The sequence below is a fragment of the Paramormyrops kingsleyae genome, chromosome 3, assembly GCF_048594095.1.
Source record: "Paramormyrops kingsleyae isolate MSU_618 chromosome 3, PKINGS_0.4, whole genome shotgun sequence".
NCBI classification, from domain to species: domain Eukaryota; kingdom Metazoa; phylum Chordata; class Actinopteri; order Osteoglossiformes; family Mormyridae; genus Paramormyrops; species Paramormyrops kingsleyae.
The window spans coordinates 15,036,105-15,051,825 of record NC_132799.1 but is presented as its reverse complement, the minus strand read 5'-3'; positions in this window follow the sequence as shown (position 1 = coordinate 15,051,825).

Below are 15,721 nucleotides of genomic sequence, written 5' to 3'. Positions count from 1 at the left end.
ACCATAGTGACATACTGTATGTTTCCCACAGCTTTTCCCATAAAGCTAAAGTAAATCAGCACCTTGCATTGATTATTGCTTTCTGAATATGATTAACAGCTACCCCCCCCCCCCCCCACACACACACACACGCTCACACACGCACACACACACACACACCTATAATTACTCATACAACTCACATTCACACCACCACACACAAACAGGTGTGTGCATTAATATATACCCCTATTATTATGTACTTCTTATTTTAGAAAATCATAATGATTAAATATTCCTTTGCTCTACAGCTGTGCATAAAGCGGCCCATTAAAACAGAATAAAGTGGTATAAATCATTTGATTAATCACTTTGGAATGAATAGCATGTTAGTGGATTGCCTCGTGCTGTGAATGTCTTATGAATTGTTTTTAATCATGTTCGTTTAAATTTTATCCTGGGGGCACCTTTAGATCCAGCCTCCTCAGTTGGTGAATGCTGAGAATTCAGATTTTGGTAAATATTTAGAGTAGAGGGGACACATGCAAGGCCTTTGCCATACACATAAACTAGTGTATTTAAAGTTAATGGACAGCCTAGAATTTGAAAAGGCCATCATCACACAACCAGTTAATAGGATGTCAGACACGCACTGTTACATACTCTTTCCATGTTATGAAGGAAACATTTATAGTTGTTCACTAAATTTTCCAAAGCTTAACAGTATATATGTATGTATATATATTGCAGCTCCCATGCCTTAACACAACATTGGAAATGGTCTTCAGGCTGACTGTTAAATGTGTAAATCAAGCACTTAAGTTCGATTAAAGCACTTCACAGATGGTTACTCGTCTTCCAGCTGGAATCTTCCAAACCAGAGAAATGACCCAAAAAATATCAGCCACCAGGGGAATGAGACTGGAACACGGATGCAAAAAAAAGGATTTGAGCTTAATGTCGTCGGACAGTGTATCCTTAACCTGGTTTGTGAAATTCTACAAACTCAATTGCTGCACGAGAAGGGACAAGAAAAACGAGACACGCCATGAGCCAGAAGGAGCCTGCTCTCCGGCTTCTTCCTGTAAAGACAAACATAAAGTCATATGTTTTTGCTTCCCCAGCCACACACCAGCAGAAATCACTCCCCGAATTCTGTATCAGTACGCAGACGTGCACCCTGGAGCAGGGATGTTGGACTGAAATCCGTGTCAAAGGGAGCTGCAAAGATGGGGGCTTCAATAGAGGGCAAGTTTGTGTCCCAGAAATATGGTTGCTGCACCATGGCCTGCGGCAGCAGCCAGCAGCGAGAGGTGTGCACATCCAGAAGACCGATGACTAACATCCTGATCTGATGTGAATACTATCGCCACGGTGACAAGGCAGAGCTGCCGCACATAAGACAGCCTGCTGGGAGGGGGCAGCGATGGGTCATTTTGGTTAGATGTGCAAGGCGTTCCGACCCCAAAGATGGGACCTATGCCTGGCAGGTAAGTTAACAGCGGGGATTGTCCCCTGCAGTTTTACTGGTAGGGATGAATCCTTTGCAGCATCCCCCGGAGACAAGTTTGCCGTGGTACTTGAGTGGCTAGGCGACTGCTCCAGAAACTGTAAGTTTCATTAAAAAAAAGGAATAAACTACTAGATCAGAGTGGCTGATTTTCATTGTCACTCTGGGATAAGCTGTGGTGATATCTGACTCACTCATTTGGTCAGGCAATCAGCACATGGAGGAGCAGAGCCGTAACTACAAAAGCATTCATGGAAATGCCCTACGAGGGTTATTCTCTCCCTCCCTCTCTCTCCCTCCCCCTGTTTCTCTATCTCTTTCTCACACACTTGCATAGACATAGTAAACAACAGGTACTGCAGATGCCTGATCCCTGCCTTCCCTGATAGCATTAATATTATTCCAAGAGTACCTCTAGCAACACAAAAGCCACCATGTAAGGACTGTTATCTTTGTTATATATTCCATGAATCCAGTTGAAATCTGCTCCAGTCCCCATCCCGCCAAACCCCCACCTCAGCGTCCTTGCACTGCATTATCGGGTAGAAGATGAATGGATGGGCTGGTCAGAGTGAACAGGTTGTCTGGCCTGTGTGGAGCGGGGAGGGGGGGGGGGTGGGTAATGCAGACCACTTCCTGCTCTCAGACCCTACCAGAAAAAGGGCCTCTTACCTCATTAAATTCTCACGGCACGTTTTCCATAGCTGGCTGACTGAGAATTGTCAGTGAGGAGAGGGGAACACCAGCGTGAATGGAGACCCAAACTTAAGTGCAGGAGAGTCTGTAAATGCACTGTTAATGCACTGGGATTGTACTGTAAAAACACTGTAAATATACTATAAATGCATTGTAAGTGGACTGCAAACACACTATACATGCACTGTCATTGTACTGTAAATGCACTGTAAATATACTATGCATGGACTGGCAATGTGCTAGTACACTGTAAATGTACTGTGAATATACTATAAACACATTTTAAATGCACTGTAAATTAACCATAAACACACTAAATGGACTGTAAATGAACCATAAACACACTAAGCAGCCTGCCAATGCACTGTAAACACATTGTAAATGCACTGTATATGCACTGTATATGTATGATTTACAGATGCTATGAAGTAGCTGATGGGCTGATTTTGTTTGTGTGGCTCACTTTGCGCTAAAAATGGGTATCTAACACAAAAGCCCTGGTCATGCCCCGAAAACCAGAATATACTTTTATGATAAATTTAAAATGGGCAGAAATAGACAGGGCTCATGAGAGTGAGAGAGAGAGAAAGAGAGAGATAAAAATGAGGCAAGATGATGAGCCTCTCACCCGGAACACAAAGTAGAGCTGGATGCTTTATGGTCACACACATCCAGGAAATCAAGAATCATCTCCCAAGGCTGGGTGATTACAGTTTCAAAAGTCTTACTTTAGAGGCAGTGACTGACATCCAACAGTAATCTGTCCTAGTATATACAATAAAACATATCATGGATGATTTTGAGCAGACTTCATACAGACTAATGTATTTTTGTAAGTCAATTAAACATTGCAGTGCAGTGGGATAAATGCAGTTGGGAGGTGAGAAACAGAGACTGATGTGAGGAAGAGAGGAATAGGATGAAGAAGAGGGAGAAGGACAGGTCCCAAATGTTCCCAAATCAATGGCTAATTTCTTCATTATCACTAAGAGGGCTGGAATTTTATTGCTGTCTGTCTCAAAGGAGAAAGAGGCCAGTTTGCATTGGTGAGCTTGAGCATGCCTGGTGAGTGTGTGTGTGTTTGTACAGTGTGTGTTGCACAGGTCTGTGTGGGTTTCAGGTGTGTGTCCCGCACGTCAGCAACCATCTCACGGAATCACCCCTAAACCATTTTGGCGGGAGATGTCGACACAATTTTTGTGCCCCTGATGTCTGTGGTCTATTATGCAGTCTGTCACACCCAATAAAAGCCATGAAAGGAAATATTAGGCTAAAAAGTGTTGAAAATTTAAAGAATGACTATGCAGCAGGCAATTTTTCCCAGTTTTTAAAACCACTACAGGGTATTTCTGCCTAAATTTAAATGTTGACGGATACTGGAACATCTTGAGTTGTTTCCAATTATGGTGTTTCTGCATTAACTGGGCCAGACTCCACATACACTGGAGAAAAGGGGTTTGTTGCTGAGAGACATTTTAATAAATTAAATGTAGCTTCCTTAAATGCCTTTTGTCAACCATATGTTCCTCAGTATTGTCAAAGATTTGCCGCAGTGAATGAAGCAGTAGCTTCCGCAGATGTTAATTATTTATTTTGGGTTTCCAAGTCAGGTTTCCTTGGACGTAACATCAGCGTTAGTAAGTAACAATAAGCGAGAGATAGCTTCGATTCTGGTGGAACAATTTGGTAATGGAAGAGCGTGGAACACGAGCCATTTCTTACATAACTTATGAAAAACAGCCTTGCCAAAATAAGCCAGCTCACTGAAGACTGAAACACCTCCTGGTCTCTATAAGAAGGAGAAGGAGCGACTCTTCTGCACCTATTATGGTGTGGGCCTCTTTTCCGCTAGCTAGCCATCGGTTTGCATCAGTGGGAATTCGGGTTTATCAGAACGAAAACGCCGACTCTGAAGAAGTGGTGGGTGGTGGGTTCATCTGTGCTGATGGCAGAAGAAGAAAAGAATCGATAACTTGGTATTTTTCCCTCCCTTTCTCCAGCGCTTCGAGTCCCTCACTGAGACTCCTGCTGTAATTGCCAAACCGTCTTGTTCCACCACTTGTTAGGGTCAAGCGTGTCCATGAAAGGAACATCGGCAGGCCGGCGGCACTTCATACCAAGCGGGTGAGGTAGCTGATGGGCACAGCTAGCGACGGTTTGGTAATGAGAGATGCACGCAGCTTCGGTCCATGGGAGACACAAGTGCTGTACCAGCCCAGGCGATGCAGATCATAGCTTGGAAGATTTATCATAGAGAGAGTGAGGAGGATGATGCATTATGTAGAATTCCTCCACAACATGTGTCATTCCAATGTCCACCATTTCCTCATTCTCACGCATACATATGAGCACAAAGATAAGCTCCTCTGCTCTCTCTCTCTCTCTCGCCCTCTTCCTTTACCTCACTCACAGACACTTGCTCTCTCTTCCTTGATCCTTCTCTTGATTTCTTTTATCTCTTGCTTTCGCTTTTTCTCGATTCCCTCCCAACCCATCTCATTCTCCCTCTCCCTTTATCCCACTACCCCTCCCCCCATCTCTGCATGCAACAGCCATTAAAAGTTGATTCCTGAAAAGCCATAAAACAAAATGCCATTGCATGGCGAAGACGGTGATAAGGACACAGTCGTTTGTACTAATGTGAGTTCTGCGACGAAACGCTACTCTATGGCTTTTTTTGAAAATGCTTTTAAATGCTGGCCTGTTCTTCCTGCTCATATTTGACCGCTGGCTGCAAATCCATTGACACTGGAACCAGTAATGTATTCTGCTCTTCAGCAAAGAGTGTCTAATACCATCCAGAAATTGACAGTCTAAGTTTGATGTATATATGACCATTCATCACGCTTGTTCAAACTGTAAGCTCTTCATTGCATAGGATTTCATAGCATAATCACTATCTTTGGATGGATAGATAAAGCCAGAGATACAGTACTGTGCAAAGGTCTTAGGCAGGCAAAGAAAATGATGTTTAGATTATCCTCGTGTTGGTGTAAAACTATGATATTATGCCTGTCAAAGTGTGTCAGCTTAGCCATTTCAGAACCTCAGTATCAGAAAATCACCCCAGTATTTGCAGCGGCCGTCCAGTGCAGCCATGTATTTTTTGACTTGGCCACTAGCACACCTCATACAGCTGGTCAATCTGTCACTGACTTTTTAAACCAATTTATTTAATTATTTAATTGAGCTGTTGGTGAAATTTAACAAAATCATGAAACGGCTGAGGTGCCCCTGAGGAGAGGTTTGGGAACTGAAGCGCTGTTCATCCAGCCATCCAACAAGATATCAGTAACTTTTTAGAAAACAGAAGAAATTATTACTAGTTTTTATTGTGTTACTCATAATTTGCACATGTTCTAATGTTAAATTGTGCTTTTTGTTCTAAGCCAAAGTACATTTGCTACCCAGATAAACAGCTTTAAACATTTCTTTGGACTGCCTAAGACTTTTGCACAGTACTGTACTTTCTGATGCAGATCAGGTTTACTGGCAAAGGGATCAGCACACGATTCCCTTCCTGCTGTCTCGTTTTATCAGCGCACAAACGCATCAGCGTGGGCTCCTGCTGACCATCCGGTTTCTTCCACACGGTGTGGAAATGAAGAAAACGGAACACAATAAATCTCTGATCAACGGAAGAAGCCTTGAGGCGGGCACACGTGTTATGATTCCTGATGTCTTCCCCCCCAGCCCAGTGCCGTGAGCGTTTAACCATTAAAATGGAGGCCTGTGCTCTCATTGCTGTGCAGAGAACAACAGATGAAAAACTACAGAAAGTGAGAGAAACTGTGTAGGAAAGAGAACAACCTTTGCAGAGGAGTAACCGACAGGAAGAAACCAGGGGAAAGTGGGTCATACAATTCAATGAATCAATAAAACCACACCCCTGACCTTCTAAAACCATAGACCAGTCTCCTCTCATCTGAAACATGCTGAGCAATGGAAAGTACACACCACATCACATCAGATTGATTCTGCTTAATGTAAAGTGATCTTTATTGTCACTTGTTACACTGTTTTGGTTAGTAAATGATTGTATTTTCATTGTTCCTGTTATTCTCCTGCCATAGTGATTGAACAATTATTTATGTCTTGGAAAAATTCCTAACTGCTTTTTCTGCCAATAAAGAATGGAAATACGGAAGTATTCACCAAGTCCATCTGTGCATTTGTTTAGCACCCAAAGAATGGCTTTCCCATCCCTTCTGCTCCTGGGATCCCAGCAGCCATGGCTGTTTGGTACTTTGGCCTTTAGAGGGCGCAAATGAGCAAGCCCTTGTAGGACCTCATCAGAAACGAGTTCACAAGTTCATCTCTACAACAGCAATTGGGCTTTTGTGCTATGACCCAGATCCATGTGAGGAAGGGCTCTTGAGTGCAAAACAAGCGCCCCGTGCAGCCAAGAACCTGGGCATGCAGTCACCCTGTTGTCATGGCTGCAAAACGCAACCAGGGCTGAAAATTCACAGTACGATTAACTTCCCACCTGGAACGGACATTAGCCGTAGACATGGACTGTGATTGAAAGTACTGGATTTTAATTCCACTGAAAGCTTTTAATTACATGAATTCATACATGAATTAATTATAAGTCCGACTGAATAAGATGAAAACAAGGCCATCTTATTTTGGGCCCCGTAGGATGGCAGAGAAACAGAAAAGGTTTCACGCACGGCGTCAGCGAGGTCCTTTGTGGTGGAACCCTGTGGATAATCTCCAAGGGAGCAGCCATTGGGGCAAGCTGTGGGTAACCAGGCTGTCCAGAAGACCATCATCTACTTTAATGATGACCAACAGGACATTGGCCTGGACTCTAGTACATGTACATAGAAATTCACCTTGTAAAATGAAAAATGAATATTGCAGTTTCATAGCGTGTGGAAAATCAATGGCGTTAATACCGGTTCCTGAAACAATGGAGGACTTCAGGAGGGTAGGATGTAGAGGAGAGTACCATAGATTATAAGAGGAAGAACCTTTAATGACACCTGAGAGTGAGTAACGCTGGAGGGGGGCAGTCCTCGGCGCCCCTCAATGCAGCCTGAGATTCTGAGCTCATATCTGTGCGAAAACCTACAGAAGCACCGGGTCACCTGAGAGGCATCCATGGTGTTAAGTGCTGTATAAAAATTCAGGCTTTTAACATAGATTATGGAAATGAGAGTGAATTGTTCTCTCTGTTTTATGCATGCTTGTGCTTCTCTGCTTCTTGTACCTAGTAGGGCATTAGGACCCTGGAGTAAGACCCTTATTGCCTAATTGATATTAGGTACTAGCTGATTGGTACTGGCGTAAAGGTTTGGGGCAGATAATATTGACAGGGGTGTTTGCGCTGCGGGGATACAAGTGTGTAAGTTCGGGCGTAAGCCTACGGCTGTTCAGGGGTTAAGTCGCAATAAGATTTTTGACTTTTTCCTGCTGTTAATGTGGTGTTTTATGTGGCTTTGCAGCTAATGGAGAAACAGTTTGCTTACCAGCTAATGTTCTTCTCAGGATTAGGGCCCTGGCCACGATGATTACTTTGGTTGCTGAAGTACATGTGGTGCATTATGGGACATTCATAGCTTTTTGAAAAGGCTTTTTTTTCTTCACATTCTGGAATGCAAACCCAAGGTTTCGGTTGTCAAAAAGGACTTTGTTTTGTTGAAATGGCATTTGCAATTTGTATGGATAATAAAGATTTAGAGAGGAATCAAAGGCGGAATAGTCTTTATTTATTATATTGTGTGGAATAAAATGTTTTTTTCCTATAAATTATTCTGTATTGCAAGTAATTTTTGCAGCCTAATTTATCTTAGTCTGTTTTTGGAATTGCATTTATTGCTGGTGACTAGAGTCCTTATTTCAATAGCCTGTATTTTACCTTGTTGTGGTGTTAGACTAAGGTGTAGCAATTTGTTACTGGGATGGGGAAATCTACACTTGGAGCCCCCCTTACTGCGTGTGGTGCACATGAAGTGGGGCAGAGGATTGCTTATCACTGAACGCAGCCTGGGGCGTCCGAGGATTAGCAGTGTGCAGCCTGAGATGGGCCCAGGGCTAGAACTTCCCTGCTGACACCGCTGATCTACGGTCAGCTATAGTCATTCCATCTTGTAGCCATTGTGACATCTGTCTGGTACAACCTGCTGCAATGCCAGCTGACTGCACTTGTTTCTGTATACGAGCGTTATCTGCTGTAGCTTGTTTAATATGATAAATATCACTGAACTGAATAAAGATACGTCCAATGGATGCACCAGCTCCTCTGTGGTTCTGTGCAGAGGTGGAGAGTTCAGGTCCAGAAAGTGCAAAACCAGACCAAGATTCTGTTTCAACCAGTTGAGTACTCTGTGACTGTGACTCTTTATACTGTTTGGCTGAAACAAAATCTTGGTCTGGATTTGTACTCTCCGGACCTGAAATCTCCACCTCTGGTTCTGCCCATCCACTGCCAGTATGGGGGTGCCTTCATTGCTATTGCTGCTCGGGCTTCACCCACCCTGGTAAACAGGGGTGGTGTAGTCAAATACCGACTAGCCTCCAAAGGCCACGATTTCCCCTATTTCTCTACTCCGAGTAACTAAATTGGTAATTATGGGGAGCACTGTGCATTTTTATGGGTGTGTTTGTAATTTCACACACAAACCATGTAGCATAAACATACCAGAGAGCCTGGAGGTGAACTGAAAGTGAAGGTGTGGGACTGGGATCTGCCAGGAATCGGAGTGATCGGGACGCGGGAGCGAAGGAGCCCGCTGGCTCTGCACCTTAACTGGAGGACCAAAGGTACTCTGTTTGCAGTTACCTTTGTGCTGATTAACAGTTTAAAAGTTAATGGCTTAAAGATAAGAACATTCTTCTGTAGTGTGGCCCTTGCTATGTCTCCTCTGAGTTCTCAGTGATTGCAGATGTCCTCTGTGATAAGACTCTGTGATTAAACTCCTACCCATTTACAAGCTCAGCGTGCTGTTTGAACAGAACCTGGCACTTTGACCTGACACTGTGGAGTCATGCCTTTGGTTTTGCTTGTGTGTCCTCTGAATTTGGCTGTAGTGTACAGGATAGAGCAGTGTTTCCCAATCCGGCCCTCAGGGACCCACAGGCAGTCCACATGCCTCAGCTGGGAGCAAAAATGTGGACTGTCTGGCAGGGAGCTCGGAGGGAAGAAATAGACACACTGACTGTGGGTAGGGAAGAGGAGGGGAGCAAAAATGTGGACTGACTGGCAGGGAGCTGGGAGGGAAGAAAAAGACACACTGACTGTGGGTAGGGAAGAGGGAGGGAGCAAAAATGTGGACTGTCTGGCAGGGAGCTGGGAGGGAAGAAAAAGACACACTGACTGTGGGTAGTGAAGAGGAGGGGAGCAAAAATGTGGACTGACTGGCAGGGAGCTGGGAGGGAAAAAAAAGACACACTGACTGCGGGTAGGGAAGAGGGAGGGAGCAAAAATGTGGACTGTCTGGCAGGGAGCTGGGAGGGAAAAAAAACAGACTGACTGTGGGTAGGGAAGAGGGAGGGAGCAAAAATGTGGACTGACTGGCAGGGAGCTGGGAGGGAAGAAAAAGACACACTGACTGTGGGTAGGGAAGAGGGAGGGAGCAAAAATGTGGACTGTCTGGCAGGGAGCTGGGAGGGAAAAAAAACAGACTGACTGTGGGTAGGGAAGAGGGAGGGAGCAAAAATGTGGACTGACTGGCAGGGAGCTGGGAGGGAAGAAAAAGACACACTGACTGTGGGTAGGGAAGAGGGAGGGAGCAAAAATGTGGACTGTCTGGCAGGGAGCTGGGAGGGAAAAAAAACAGACTGACTGTGGGTAGGGAAGAGGGAGGGAGCAAAAATGTGGACTGACTGGCAGGGAGCTGGGAGGGAAGAAAAAGACACACTGACTGTGGGTAGGGAAGAGGGAGGGAGCAAAAATGTGGACTTTCTGGCAGGGAGCTGGGAGGGAAAAAAAACAGACTGACTGTGGGTAGGGAAGAGGGAGGGAGCAAAAATGTGGACTGACTGGCAGGGAGCTGGGAGGGAAGAAAAAGACACACTGACTGTGTGGACTGACCGCGGATCCCTGGCGGGCCAGGTTGGGAAACACTTGGATAGAGCACAGTGCTGGTTAAGTTTTCTATGCGTCAGTACTGTGATTGAAATAATTTGCCCATTTGTCAAGGAAGGTATAGTATTACAGAAGTGTTAATAGTACGGCAGTAGAATCAGGGGCATTGGAGGGGCATGGATACACTAACAAGGTGACATTTTGTCCGGGGCTCAGAATTTCCAGCTACGCCCCTGAGCAGAATAAAGTCTATAAAATATCGAGGGCTGGATTTTTAAATACGAGTGGCAACGGGAAGTGTCAAGCAAGATAAGAAAGAGCTGGGGTCTCATTTATCAAAGTTGCATGCATACGAAAAGATACCTGAGAAGAATCCAAGATTTGACGGAAAAACACGCATATACAGTACAGTACTGTGTAAAAGTCTTAGGCAGCCAAAGAAAATGATGCTTAAATTATCGCTATCTTGGTGTAAAACTATGCTGTTGTGCTGGTGAAAGTGTATAGCCATTCCAAAATCTCTGCTAAAATTGCCCCATTATTTCCAGCACCCATACAATAGACACATGCATTTTATCACTTGCACACTTTGTATAGCTATCCAATATCTCCTTGATTTTTGGGAGACTTTTTGGATTTTTAATTAAGTTAATTAATTAAATGAGTGTCAGACTCTGCCCCACCTCGTACTGATTAGTCCTGCCTATTGTTCTGCCCTCCTCTTAAGCAGCCACAGCTGCCTTGTGTTGTATCCCTTGTTAGTCCTGTATATAAGTGCTCCCCAGTCCAGCCGTTGTTATCTGTTGTTGCCCCTCCTGAGGGCACTTTTCAGTATCAGTGAGCATTTGGGTTGCTCCTTTTTTGCTTGGAGTGACAGCGAGCTGGTGGTGAAAATTAATACATACGTGGAATGGATGGGGTGCCCCTGAAAACAGGTCCGGGAGCTGAATGTTGTTCATCTAGCCATCCACCAAGACATCAGTAACTTTCTAGAGGATAGAAGAAATTTTTGCTAGTTTTTATTGTCATTCTTAATTTTCCGGTGTACTAATGCTAAATTGTGTTTTTTTGTTCCGATCAAATGTGTACCTACTACCCAGGTAAATATACAGCTTTAAACATTTCTTTTGACTGCCAAAGACTTTTGCTCAGTACTGTATATACAGAAACTCTGTATGCAGCATTTTAGATACAGCAGAAAACCCCTCAGCACTGAGTGTACAGCATGGAAATGCAGGTACCTCGTAAACCTGCTAAACGGCCGCACCAGACTGGGCTTTGACGTGCCAAGCAGTAAAATAGGATTTATTGATTTTTCCATTTATTTGTGTATTTGGCTTTCAGAACTTCATTTGCCTTTTAAAATACATCTTGTCACCTCTACCCATAGACTGCAAATGTCTGTAATTGTCACTAAGGACTAGTGTCAATTAGGTGTCAAACATTCACTTACAGATACACATGAATAAATGGACTATTATCATGAGAATGCAATATAGCATAACCCATTAATACTAGTGACCATTTAATCAGAAGGATTAGGAGGGAATGCAACAGTGCATTATGTAATAACTTGACAGAATGTAACAAATTAAATGATAATAATGACAATGATAATAACAATAGGGTAATGTTGCAATTATAATGTAGTTGATAAATTTGTTGTTTAGGTGAGTTATTACATAATGAGTTTTTACATAATGCATTATTACAGGGAACAAGATTTCATGGACCACCAAGACTATTTAATTTTTTTACTTGTTCAGTTTGCACTCTATGAACTGTCTTCTACTCTATGAACTTGTTTTTCATCATAAGTATGTTTGTCTGCTCTACATACCTTGCTGCACATGAATTTCCCTCCAGGACCAAAAGGTTTATCTTATTTTGCCCATGATGATAACTGGCCTATGAATGAAGTCAGGCTTCCAAGAGCCATTTTTTACAATTATGTGCTGATGTGCTGATTATAGAGAAGAACCACTCCGGCTATACTGCTACAAATGCAGGCTCTGGCTGTGGCTGGTTTTCTGGCAACAGACACCTAGCAGAGGGACCTGGCAGGCAGATCAGGGATATCCCACCAACCTTCAGCTCAGTCGTGCTGGATGGCATCACAAAACTGGCAAGGAGCTGCCTCACGTTTCGGTCCTCTGTGGGTGAACAGGCAAATATAAAAGCTAAATTTGCAGCAATGTTCAGTTCCCTTATTGTAATTAGGGCAATTGACTGTACTCACATTGTGATAAAGGCATCTAGTGCTAATGAAGCTGCTTTCATCAGTTGAAAGCAGTTCTGCTCTATTAATGCGCAAGTCGTTTCTGATGCTGGCATGACACTGAAAAATGTAGTAGCTCGATGGCCTGGTTCATCTCATGATTCATTCATTTTGAGTCTCACGTACCACAACAGTGTCCCCTGAATGCTCTGGCACAACACCGCATCGAAGGACATCTCCTATTATAGATGCGGTACACATGTCAAAATTTGAGGGTGATGATATGCGTTTGTCCCCAACAGTCACACTGGCCCTGTGAGCAACAAGTCTTTTATTTCCCTCTACCTTCATCTCTCTTTTTTAATTCAGGTAGAGTGCGTTATTTGGGGCTGATGGAATTTGCCATAGCAGTGATGTGTTGCATTTAACACACTTTTTCTGTTCGTGGTATCTGTCCTTCCCAAATCTAAGATTTTGTCATGCTTGTACCTCTGACAGGAGAACCTCTACCTTCCACTGCTTAAAATTCCTCCTTTCAGTTTTATTTGTTCACAGCTGCCATTGTCAGACTCTGCAACCGGAAAGGCTTGATTTACGTATTAAATGAGCATAAAGTTATTTTGCATAAACCGTTTGTAGTTATTTGTAAGTGGCAAATGGGCAAGATCTCATGCTCACGCACGTTTACAAGATATGTATATTCAACAATTCAAAGTTTTTGTCATATGTACAAAGTACAGTGTACAGAGTTCCTCACAGACTAGACAATTAACAAAGCAGTGCAACATTACAATATATTGTAGCACTGGCATGCCCCACATGGAATTGTAAATAGCCCTTCTTGTATTGTTGTTGTTAACAACATTTTTCGCCATTTTTGTGCGTGTGTTTGCCCGTGTGTTGTGTGTACCCGGTCCGAACCTCGCGTGTATTTAGCTTGTGTAAATGTCCCACTGTGGGCACCTTGCAGTTCGGCGTCTGACAGCCTTGTGTTTCCCATCTGTGTATTTGGTTCAGTGCTCATTGGGTGCCTGTTGTAGTCCTTTTAAGGACTGATAATAAATAGTGTGTTTTCCCCTGCAAGCAAGTCTCCATGTCTGTCACTGCTCCTGCGATGCCTCGGTCTGCCGGGAGCCACAATATATTAAATATACAATAAATAACAATAAATAACATGTACTATTGACAGTGACCATAAGAGTGGAAGTGTTTCACAGTCTTTGGCATGTGCATTGTGTGTTAGCAATTTTGCACATAAGTGTGTTAATGTATATGTGTGTGCGCATTTCAGGTTTGAAAATATTTTTTTTTTTCTGCACGCCATTTTCTGGCTTTCGTTTCATGCAAAATTTGATTAATGAGGCCCCTGGTCGGTGCCATATCAGAGCAGCTCTGCTGAGCAGAATAGCACCTGCTTGGTGTTAAGCAGCCAGCATCCCATTCCAGGCCTGCTGGAATCTGCCTATTGCCGGGGGCCTCGGTAAGCTTCAGATGCCCAAGTGTGGTCTGGGTTAACTGAAGGGAGGTGGCAGTAGAGAAACACATAATTGCATAAGGTACTATTTCAACCCCCCTCCTCCCCCAGCGCTTGACCTCCTGCAGCTCATTCACATTCCATGTGTCACTGCTTTGGGAAAAAGAGCTGACTCATCACATGCAAGAAAGATACCTTATCACCTGTGGCATCTGCTCTCCGAGGTAATGAAACCAGAGCAGGGATTAGCAGGTGTCTCTGTCACTCTCATCCAATCCATCAGCCACAACAACATGTCACACTATCAGCTCCAGCATTGATGTTATGTAAGTAGCAGAATCACTGGCTTCCCGTAAGGACCTGAGTAAGCAATCAACTTTATTTTTTTTATTTGACCACATTCACCTAAAGGCCCTTCAATTTAAGTAATGACTACAAATGTTAATGTGCAATTAATTTTAGAAAATGAATTATCTGGGGCCGAACTGGTTATAGAGCCACTTCATGCGGTAGATTACAGACAACATGTTACAGATAACTTGCAATTCAGTGTGAGTGCAGAAGTCCAATGTTTTGCCTGTTGTTTTGAGAAGCCTCTCACTGTGACCTGCAGGAAGGCAGGGCTGCACATCCAACCCGGCCCACATCCAACCCGGCCCACATCCATCCCGACCCACATCCAACCCAGCCCATTTTTGCTGGCAAGTATAAAGTCTTTAGTTTGTATCCCAATATAATTCCATAACTATTTATTATTTTGTTGTCAATTCTTCTGGTAGATACACTAATGTCCTTCAATTAATAAAAAAAGATTCTACTTTGAGACATATGCAGTTCTATATGGTTGTTTCTCTGCTAGTTATCTGTCCATCCAACTAATTGACCAACTATAACTAGGTAAATAACTTCTTGCTAATATTATAGCCTCCGGGAAGTTAACAAGACTTAAAACTTGATAACTTAAGATTTTGTGCATCCTGAAACATTGTGCCTGCTGAAACATCTGTTCAGCCTGGGTTTCCAACTTCATGGACGCAACTTATTAGCTAGAAAGCAAGGTCACTGTGGAACGTGGAAATGAAGCGCCACAATGCAGGATCCTGAGGTGACAAACTGCTGGAAAAAGTTAAGAGAATACTATGTTTAACAATCTGCATTTTAAAATCCTGTTTTAATTGTAGTTCTGCTGGCAGAAGGCTACACTGAGCAGCAGGTTACTTCCAGGTGAAAAATTTCTAAGACCACAAGAACAAGGTGAAACAGGAGGCACTGGGAATGACCAGAAACCAGCCAGGTAGAGGGCAGAAGCAACCTTCTAATTGCAGAGATGACCATTAACTTATCCGAAAGTTTCTCATGAATCAGAGGATGATGCCAAGTGACCTTCGAAAGGAATGGGAAACATTAAGTGCAGGTGTAACGTGCACTGCTAGGATGTTTCATATCAGGATCTTAGAAGCAGGACTGAAGTCCCATAAAACAAGGAAGAAGTCCTTCATTAATGAGAAACAGAGAGGCTGCAATTTGCAAAGATGCACACCCACAAATTGAGATATTAGTGAAACAAAATTTTTTGCTATGGTCTCTTAGTTTTTTCCAGGGCTGTATGATAGACCAGGTAGGATGTGGGCCCAGGCTGGAGGTACGACCGCACCTTGCCGCAGGTCACAGAGAGACATACCTGCCTGCCTCCCATATACCGAAATGTAAATCACAAATTGCCTAGGGGAGCGTGACTGACACTGGCTCTGGTCATTTAGCCCAAGGCCAGTTCAAGTTATGCATTCACACCACAAGCGATTAGCATCA